The sequence below is a fragment of the Arvicanthis niloticus genome, chromosome 3, assembly GCF_011762505.2.
Source record: "Arvicanthis niloticus isolate mArvNil1 chromosome 3, mArvNil1.pat.X, whole genome shotgun sequence".
NCBI lineage: Eukaryota > Metazoa > Chordata > Mammalia > Rodentia > Muridae > Arvicanthis > Arvicanthis niloticus.
This window is the reverse complement of record NC_047660.1, coordinates 88,835,300-88,843,338: the sequence shown is the minus strand read 5'-3', so window position 1 is coordinate 88,843,338 and position 8,039 is coordinate 88,835,300.

Below are 8,039 nucleotides of genomic sequence, written 5' to 3'. Positions count from 1 at the left end.
CGTGTTATATGACAAGCAAGATGTTTTCTGTCTGTGCCTTCAAGAAATTGTTTTCATAACTGATTTTCTTTTTATTTATTTTTTAGTGGTGCTCGGAATTGCATCTTGACATTGGTTTCTTGCAGTTTTAATATGGTGTCCCAGAATAGAGTTTTGTGTATTTATTGTGCTTGGAATTCTCTGGGCTTCCTGGAACCATAATTCAGCATCAGCCACTACTTTTGAAAATCCTCAGTTACTATATCTTCAAATATTTCTTTCTTTTCTTTTCTCTCCTTTTCTTTTGTTAAGGTATTCTCATCATATATCTTATGGCGTTTGTTGATGAAATCATAATCTCTGCAATTTTCTCTTGACATATCTTCAAGATTTCTGACTCTGTGTCACATTCTGTCTCATGATGAATGCTGTCCCCTCCTTATTGTTATTGGCATTTACATTTTTAAGCTATTTCCCTTAGTTTTATTCTCTGCTACTTTACTTTTATCTCATATATTTTAATTGAAAAAATTAAAATTAAAAAATAATTACATCATTTGACCTTTCCCTGTCATTCTCTAACCCCAGCCCCCAATCTCTTTCCCTTATTGTTTACTTTTTTCCACTGGAATCCTCAATATCTTATTCACAGGTATTTACAAATTCAAAACTCATAATTAAAACCTCTGCCATACCCACTCTTGTTCTAATGTTTCAGTTATCTATTTAGAACACACACACACACACACATACACACACACACACACACACACACGTCTTCATTACCATTTGCCCCTTAGAATGCCCTATAGTTTAGTGTTGTTTGTTTGATTTGTGGGTGTGGTATGTTGAATAAATGGAACTGTAGTGCACAGGCTACTAGTGAGATGTTTTATGCCTGTCTGTCTAGGAGTTAACTTGCTGGTTTTCTGTTGGTTGTATTACCAATGTCAGAGGTTCTGGTGATAAGTGTTCTCTACAATACATAAGTTTCCCAGAGGCCTTTTTGTCAGTAAAGTCTGGACCTAGCAGTTTTCTCAGCTGTAATCTCCTGTGATATGGAACAACTGTTGTTGTATGGCAGGGTGTGGGTGGAAGAGAAAATCCTCTCATTTTCCTTGGAACTGTGTCTACAGGCTCTGACCTTCAAAACATCTTCACACCTTCCTCTTTCACACCCTAGGTGACATGGGAAGGCTAAAGTTGCCTGAAGTTGTGTGTGTTCTTTCTCTATTGCTTGTGAGACTCAGTTAAAACTTGCATAGCTCAGTTCTGTTAAAATAATTTCTCTTTGTTGGTATTTGAAGGTATTTGGGCATTCCCTTGTCTATATTAGCATACCTATTATTTTCATCCTTGTACAATTATGCTTAGGCAGTCATATTAGTGAGACTATATGGATATAGTGTTTGATGTTCCTAAAAGACTCAATCTCACAGGAAACTATGTAATTATCTGGTTCTTACAATCTTTCTGCCTCCTCTTCAGAAACCATTCTTAAGCCTTAAACATGGGGCTTGCTTTGTACATGTATCATTGAGACTGAGCTCCACAACTTTGCAGTTAGATTGCTTGCAGTTTTCTGTAATGGTTTTCTTTTTGCAAAGAGATGTTTTCTTGATGAGGGGCTAGACTTACACGTATCTGTGGGTACACAAAAAAACCCCAGACAACTTAGAAATCCTGAGAGTGGGAGAAAAAAATCCCCAAGAAAGAACATATCCGATACCAAACATTTATCCCAAAAAACATAAATACAGAGCAGGTTGTATTTATGTACTTAGAAATCTGTATCTATAGAGATATACATATACAATACATACACATGTATGTATGTATGTAACAACAATTGATGTTAAAAGAAGCCATGAATTGGATAGAAAGCAAGAAGAGCTTTATGGAATTGTTTAGAGGCAAAGGAAAGGGGAAATGATGTGATTATTCTCTCAAAAAAAATAACAAAATAGAAAAATTATTTTCTGGGTAGTCCTTGGTAATGAAAAAAGAAAGGTCTGGAATCATTCTAAAATGGCTACCCATCCTCTTCCTTTATCTGAAGGCCGAGGAGATTTTTCTCTGATCTTGCCTCTGATAACCTGATCAGATTCTAAGAGTTAAAATTCAAAAAAAGCACCCAAAAAACACACCTGACCATTTTTTTTAAACCTTTCACATCAGGCCATGCTACTTCTCTGGAATAGTCAATGGGCTTCAACCCAGTTTCTCCATCATGAAGTCCTTGTGGCTTTTGCATCTGTGAAACTCCAGCTCTCTGAATTTGTTCATTACTTCAGAGTTTTGCACTTCTTTAGCCTCTTGGTGTGAAGGTGGAAGTGACAGTTTCCAAGCTTCTTATGTGACACATTAAAAATCAGAGTTCCAAGGTTTATCCATGGAAAATGACTCTGGATGAGATACTATTAGCCTAAAATTCAGCAGAGCAGAGAAGTCCACACCAAGGGGCCTGTTAAGCAACAGAGAAATAAATAGTCAAGAGGGCTGAGTTCAGGGAAACAGGAAGGAAGATTCTTCTGTTTTGACAGTGGCTTCTTGTTATGATCTGATTACTTTCCTACTATTGCCTCTTTCCTACCCCTTATGCTCATCCTGCTTTTCCTCTCTCCTTCCTCCTTCCTTTATTCTACAGGTCAGGCTCATCAGGCCTTGCTGCTTCTTCCTCTTCTTTTTCCATTTTCAATGCTGTGGATTGACCCTAGGCCTCACACTTGCTAGATAAGCAGTATGTGCTATGGCCCCTGACTGTTTTCAATTTATTTTGAGAGAAGATCTTAGTTTCATAGGTTAACTTTGAATCTGTGATACTTCTGCCAGGTATGGCAACCACTGGTATGGAGAAGGCAGGTTGTTTCACACTGGCTCTCCAGAGGGTCAGAGGGAAGCAGTATGTTGGGGTCAACTGAAGGTTCACACTAGCGGCTCTCTCAAATGTTTTTCATGATGAATCATGTAGACTCCAAATCTTAAAAATATTTTAAACCATTTATTCGAGATAGAATTGACACAGAAAAGCTCTAAGTATTTAGTGTATAAAACTTCAATGAGTTTGGAGGCTGGTGAACTTTGGTAAAACCATTTTCTCAATCTTTCCCTAAACAACCATCATCTCTGAAAGGAGGACTGTCTTATGGTCCTGTTTATCTGGCTTTGGCTGACAATGAGGCAGATGGAGGAAAGCCTAGGTCTCATGGAATGTCTCTGGTGACTTGTACTTGAATCTTTGGTTGATGGCTGATTTGCTCACTTGCCAAGTGCTGAGGATGGCTGTTCTTGGAAATAATTTGGAAGCTCCATACTGCCCCTACCCCTCACTGTGTTCAGAGTTTATGCATTTTTATTGTTTTTAATATGCTTTGCTTATACTCTTGTGAACCATTTCAGACTTCCTTAATTTTCACAGGGCTCTAGCTACAGAGTGAATTTGTAAGTTCTTCCTTTCAGTGGGAAGTTATTCAGGCACAACTGCAGCCCACAGAGTCAGCTTTTCAGCTTTTTTTTTTTTTTTTTTTTTTTTTTTTTTTTTTTTTGAAGTGGCATTTTCTGGAGGCCAGCTTGTTGCAGGATGATGCAGAAAATCATAAATGGTATGGACAGTGACAAGATACACACGTCTTTAAGTGCATAATTCTGTTAATCTTAATAAGGACATGCAAGTGTTGTTACATTCACAGTTACCAGGAAAGACTCTTTTGGTGGGGCCTGAAACCTAAACATTCCAGGGGATTGTTATATAACCATTGGTTTTCAAGGGATGCTCGAATTGAGTTACAAGACTGAGGCTGCTGTTTTACTCAGTCTCACCCTCATGCTATTTGGTGAAGTTTCTAGCAGTCTTTAAACATAGTACAAAGTACCCGGAGCCTTTAATAAGGGAAAAGTGGAAAGAGAACACACCGAATTGACCTTGGGTGGTAGGTGGAGCTATACCTAGAGAAATGTATAAAAAGTCAAGACTTAGAACCTTTGCAAAGAGTGTGTAAGGGTCTGGATTGGAAGAAGGAGTATAGAAGCCAAAGGATGCATGGAAGAGACAAGATGGAAGTTAGATAGACTGATGTCACCTTTGCCTAGAGGAAGGTAACATGGAAGGAAAATGTAATTAGAGGGCTTTGTCTATATCTCAGGCTTGATAAACTTTAGAGGCATACTACTCAGAATCCAGAGTTTTGTAGAATGGAATTCAGTTGTTCTGTTTATTACCTATTCAAGTATGGGAAAGTTACTTAGGCACTCATTTCTTTAGGACACTGTGAGAGTTCACTGGTTGGGAACTACAAAGCTCTTTAGAGTACTCTCTAGCATGTATAAGCACTAATTTTTGTATATATTCTATATTAGACAGGGTAGCTGGCTCCTCTGTGTGGCAAGAATAGAGTCATTTGTTACTGTGTGCAAATGTAGAGTTTCATTCTTACCCTGGGGTAGTTTTTGAAAACAATATCAAGAAAACAAACAAACAAACAAACAAACAAACAAACAAACAAACAAACAAACAGTTTAAGTTGTAGTTTGTGGGGCCAGAAACCAGGTTGCCTGTTGATTCTACTTGGTTTATAGTAACCAATTAGAGACTATTTGTATAGAGTTTCCAAAGCTTTACATGGTGTCCACCGGCAACTATTCTATAATAACTATTTTTTTCTGACTTGGTGAAAATATACAGGGCATTCACACTGAAGCTGTGAGTGGCTTCTAGGTCCAAGACCATGCTATTTGGTTTTATTTATTCTGTTGTGATAAAATATTCTGGCAAACAGTGACTTAGAGGAAAGGATTTATTTTACTTTATTTTTACTGAAAATAGATTCTTCTCTCATATAATACATCCCTACCCATTTCCCCTCCCCTTACTCCTCCCAATTCCTCCCACATCTATTTCCCACACATCTACTTATCCTCTATTTTACTTTTGAAAAAAGCAGACCTACAGGAGTCCATAACCAAACATAACTAAACAAGATACAATAAGACAAGGCAAAAACCCTCATACTGAGGCTGGACAAGGCAACACAACAGGAGGGAAAGTGTCCCAAGTGCAGGCAAAAGAGACAGAGATATGCTCCTTCCCACCAATAGGAGTCCTGTAAAAATAACAAGCTAATATCCATAATGTATCCACAGAGGACCTAGTGCAGACCCATGCAAGGTTCCATGCTTGCCACTTCATCTCTGTGAGCCCTGCTTAGTTGATTACGTAGGCTATATTTTTCTGGTGTCCTCCATCACCTCTGACTCCTACAATCTTTCTTTCTTCTCTTCCACGGAGTTCTCTGAGCTCTGAGGGGAAAGATCTGCTGGAGACCTCCAATTTATGCACTCTCTCTGCTCAGTGCTTTGCTGTGGATCTCTGTATCTTCTCCTATCTGCTACTGGAGGAAGCCTCTCTGATGGTGACTGGACAAGGCACCAATCTATGAATATAGCAGAATATCATTAAGAATTATCTTGTTTGTTTATTATGTATTTATTTATTGGTCAGTTGTATTTGATTCTACCCTAAGTCTCTGGGCTGTCCACTCTCCAGTTCCTGGCCATCCAGGCAGTGTAGGACATGGCCTTCCTCTCATGGCATGTGCCTCAAGTTAAAGCAGAAATTGGCCGGCTACTCCTATAAGTTCTGTGCCACCACTGTCCCAGAACATCTTGCAGGCAAGACATATTATAGGTGGAGTATTTTGTGGCTGGCTTGGTGTCCACATTTTTCTTTTGGTAGCCTGCAGAGTACCTTTCCACACCAAAGAGACTAGAATGTAGGGTGAAGGCTCCATGCAGGCATCAGCTTGACCTTTATCTGTTCAGTGAACTATGTGGATGTTGACGTCAGCAATAGGGTCCCACTGTCAGTTTTCAGGGAGCAACCTTCTGTCCTATCATCAGCCAGGGTTGTTTAGGGATTTCCATGTATTCCTCTTGGCCAAAAACTCAACTTAATGTAACCCAGTCCCACCACTGGAAGCCCTGCTTGGCCACAAAAGATGGCAAGTTCAGACTTTGTAGACTCCATTATTAGGATTCCTTACTAGGGTCATGAAAGAGTTTATTTTAAGACCTAATTCCAGGGCATAGTTAATAATATGAAGGAGGCCAAGGCAATAAGACTTAGAAGTGGGTAGTCATCCATAGCACACTCATAGTCAAGAGCAAAGAATAATGAATACTTGCTTGCTTGTGCCCAACTCAATTTCTCTACTCTTGTAAAATTCAGGAACCCCTGCCTAGGAAATGATGCCATGCATGCTGGATTGAGCCTTCCTATATGCTTTAACATAATTAAGACAGTCTCCTGTAGACATACCTATAAGCCTAAATAATGTGGTTAATCCCCCACTGAGGATCTCCTCAGATGATTCTAGGTTTTGTCAAGTTGACAAAACAAAACAAAACAAAACAAAACAAAACAAAACACTCCTACCACAGCTGCTGCTCAGCCTACGTCTTCCTTCACTGGTCCCACCACATCCCTTAACACTGCCAACTCTGCTTCATTTTTATTGTCATGCTTCAATGACAGTGTCCACCTATGCACTCTGCTTGTTCCACTTCCACACCCTCCTTCTTGCTCTCACTTCTTCTTTGGAATATGCTTCCTTTTATGGAGGCAGTAGACTAAAACTCTAGCACCTTGCAGAAGCTTGTGATAGGACATTTAGTAAATATTTAGCTGAACTACTCTTCTTCATTGCTGGTGCAAGAGAGCATGCAGAGAAAGTGCTCTGTGGACAGCTCAGAGCACAAGTCCTCAGTGCAGTCCTCAGACACTTTGCCTTCATGAGACAATGGTTGGTGTGGCCCAGTATGAAAAAAAGATGTGCATGTCAACTGAGCCCTGTGGATATAAGTGCTATCCAATGTAAAGTCAAGGTCTACCAACAAACCCCTAGGTTTCCATGTGAAGCAAGCAACATGCGCGACTTGCTATGATTCTTTGGTATACTACACATATCTAAACTGTCTGTCTTTACACAGTAAGAATCTGAATCCCTTTCATTTCCTTTGAAGTCTCTGTTCTGGTGCTCAGGCCTGATTCTGCTCACTGGCTGCATTTGGGTAGGTTTCAGCTCTTCCTTTACTGTTCCTAGCATTGCTCATCTTCTTTGTATCCAAACTCACTGCTTCTATCTGCTGTATTTGGCCTTGGAAGAGGAAGTCCTTCATTCCAATCAACATTCTTGATTATGTGCAGGTGCTAGATTCTGGGTATAAAGCACCATGCAGAGCTTCTAGTTAACAAAGAGAGGCAAGTTGCAATAATACAAATATAACTGCAAGTAGCAGGGGTTGTTTTGGAAAGTAAAACAGAATAGGTAGATGGGGACAGTGGGTGATGTGGTTTTCCATTTTATATACAATGATCAATGAGCGTTTATTTAATGGAATGGCATTGGAAAAGATACCTGAGTATGTTTGGGAGAAACACAAGAAAGAATCTCCAAGCAAAAGAGAAAGAATAGTCAACGGACTCAAAGAGCTCTTATGACTGGTATTACAAGTCATGTGGAGTAGAGTGGACACTGGGCTGACCAATAGAGAGGAGAATGTGAGGGCTGGAGGCCCTGCCAAGTGAACAGACTGTAAAAGTAGAAATAGGGAGAAAACACAGAAGAGATGTTACCTCTATGTCAGCCACCTTCAGAGCATGCATATTGCCTTTGTATGTAGATATTTTATTTTAAGATAGCAATGGGCCATGGTTAAATGTAAATGTACATGACTTTTGTTAGGGCTTTATTTCTCCTCCAGACATTTTCTGGGCATCACAAACAAAATTGTTAACTTTGTTAGAGTAACTAAGATATTCTACCTTTCCACATTTTTTGTGGTCTAGGATTCTACCTATCAGTTGGAATACTGTCAGGTGTCCCTCAGGTATCATCCAGTGATCTCTTAGAATTCTTAGCAACTCTTTTTACATAATAGCTTCAAGCATGCTCAAGCCCTATATTATTATAAGACAATGGGATGTGACTCTCTCTGAAAAGCCCACACCTACTTTCTGGGGTAGGTTTTAACTTTTTGCCTGTGTTTTAGTCACTGTTTAACTG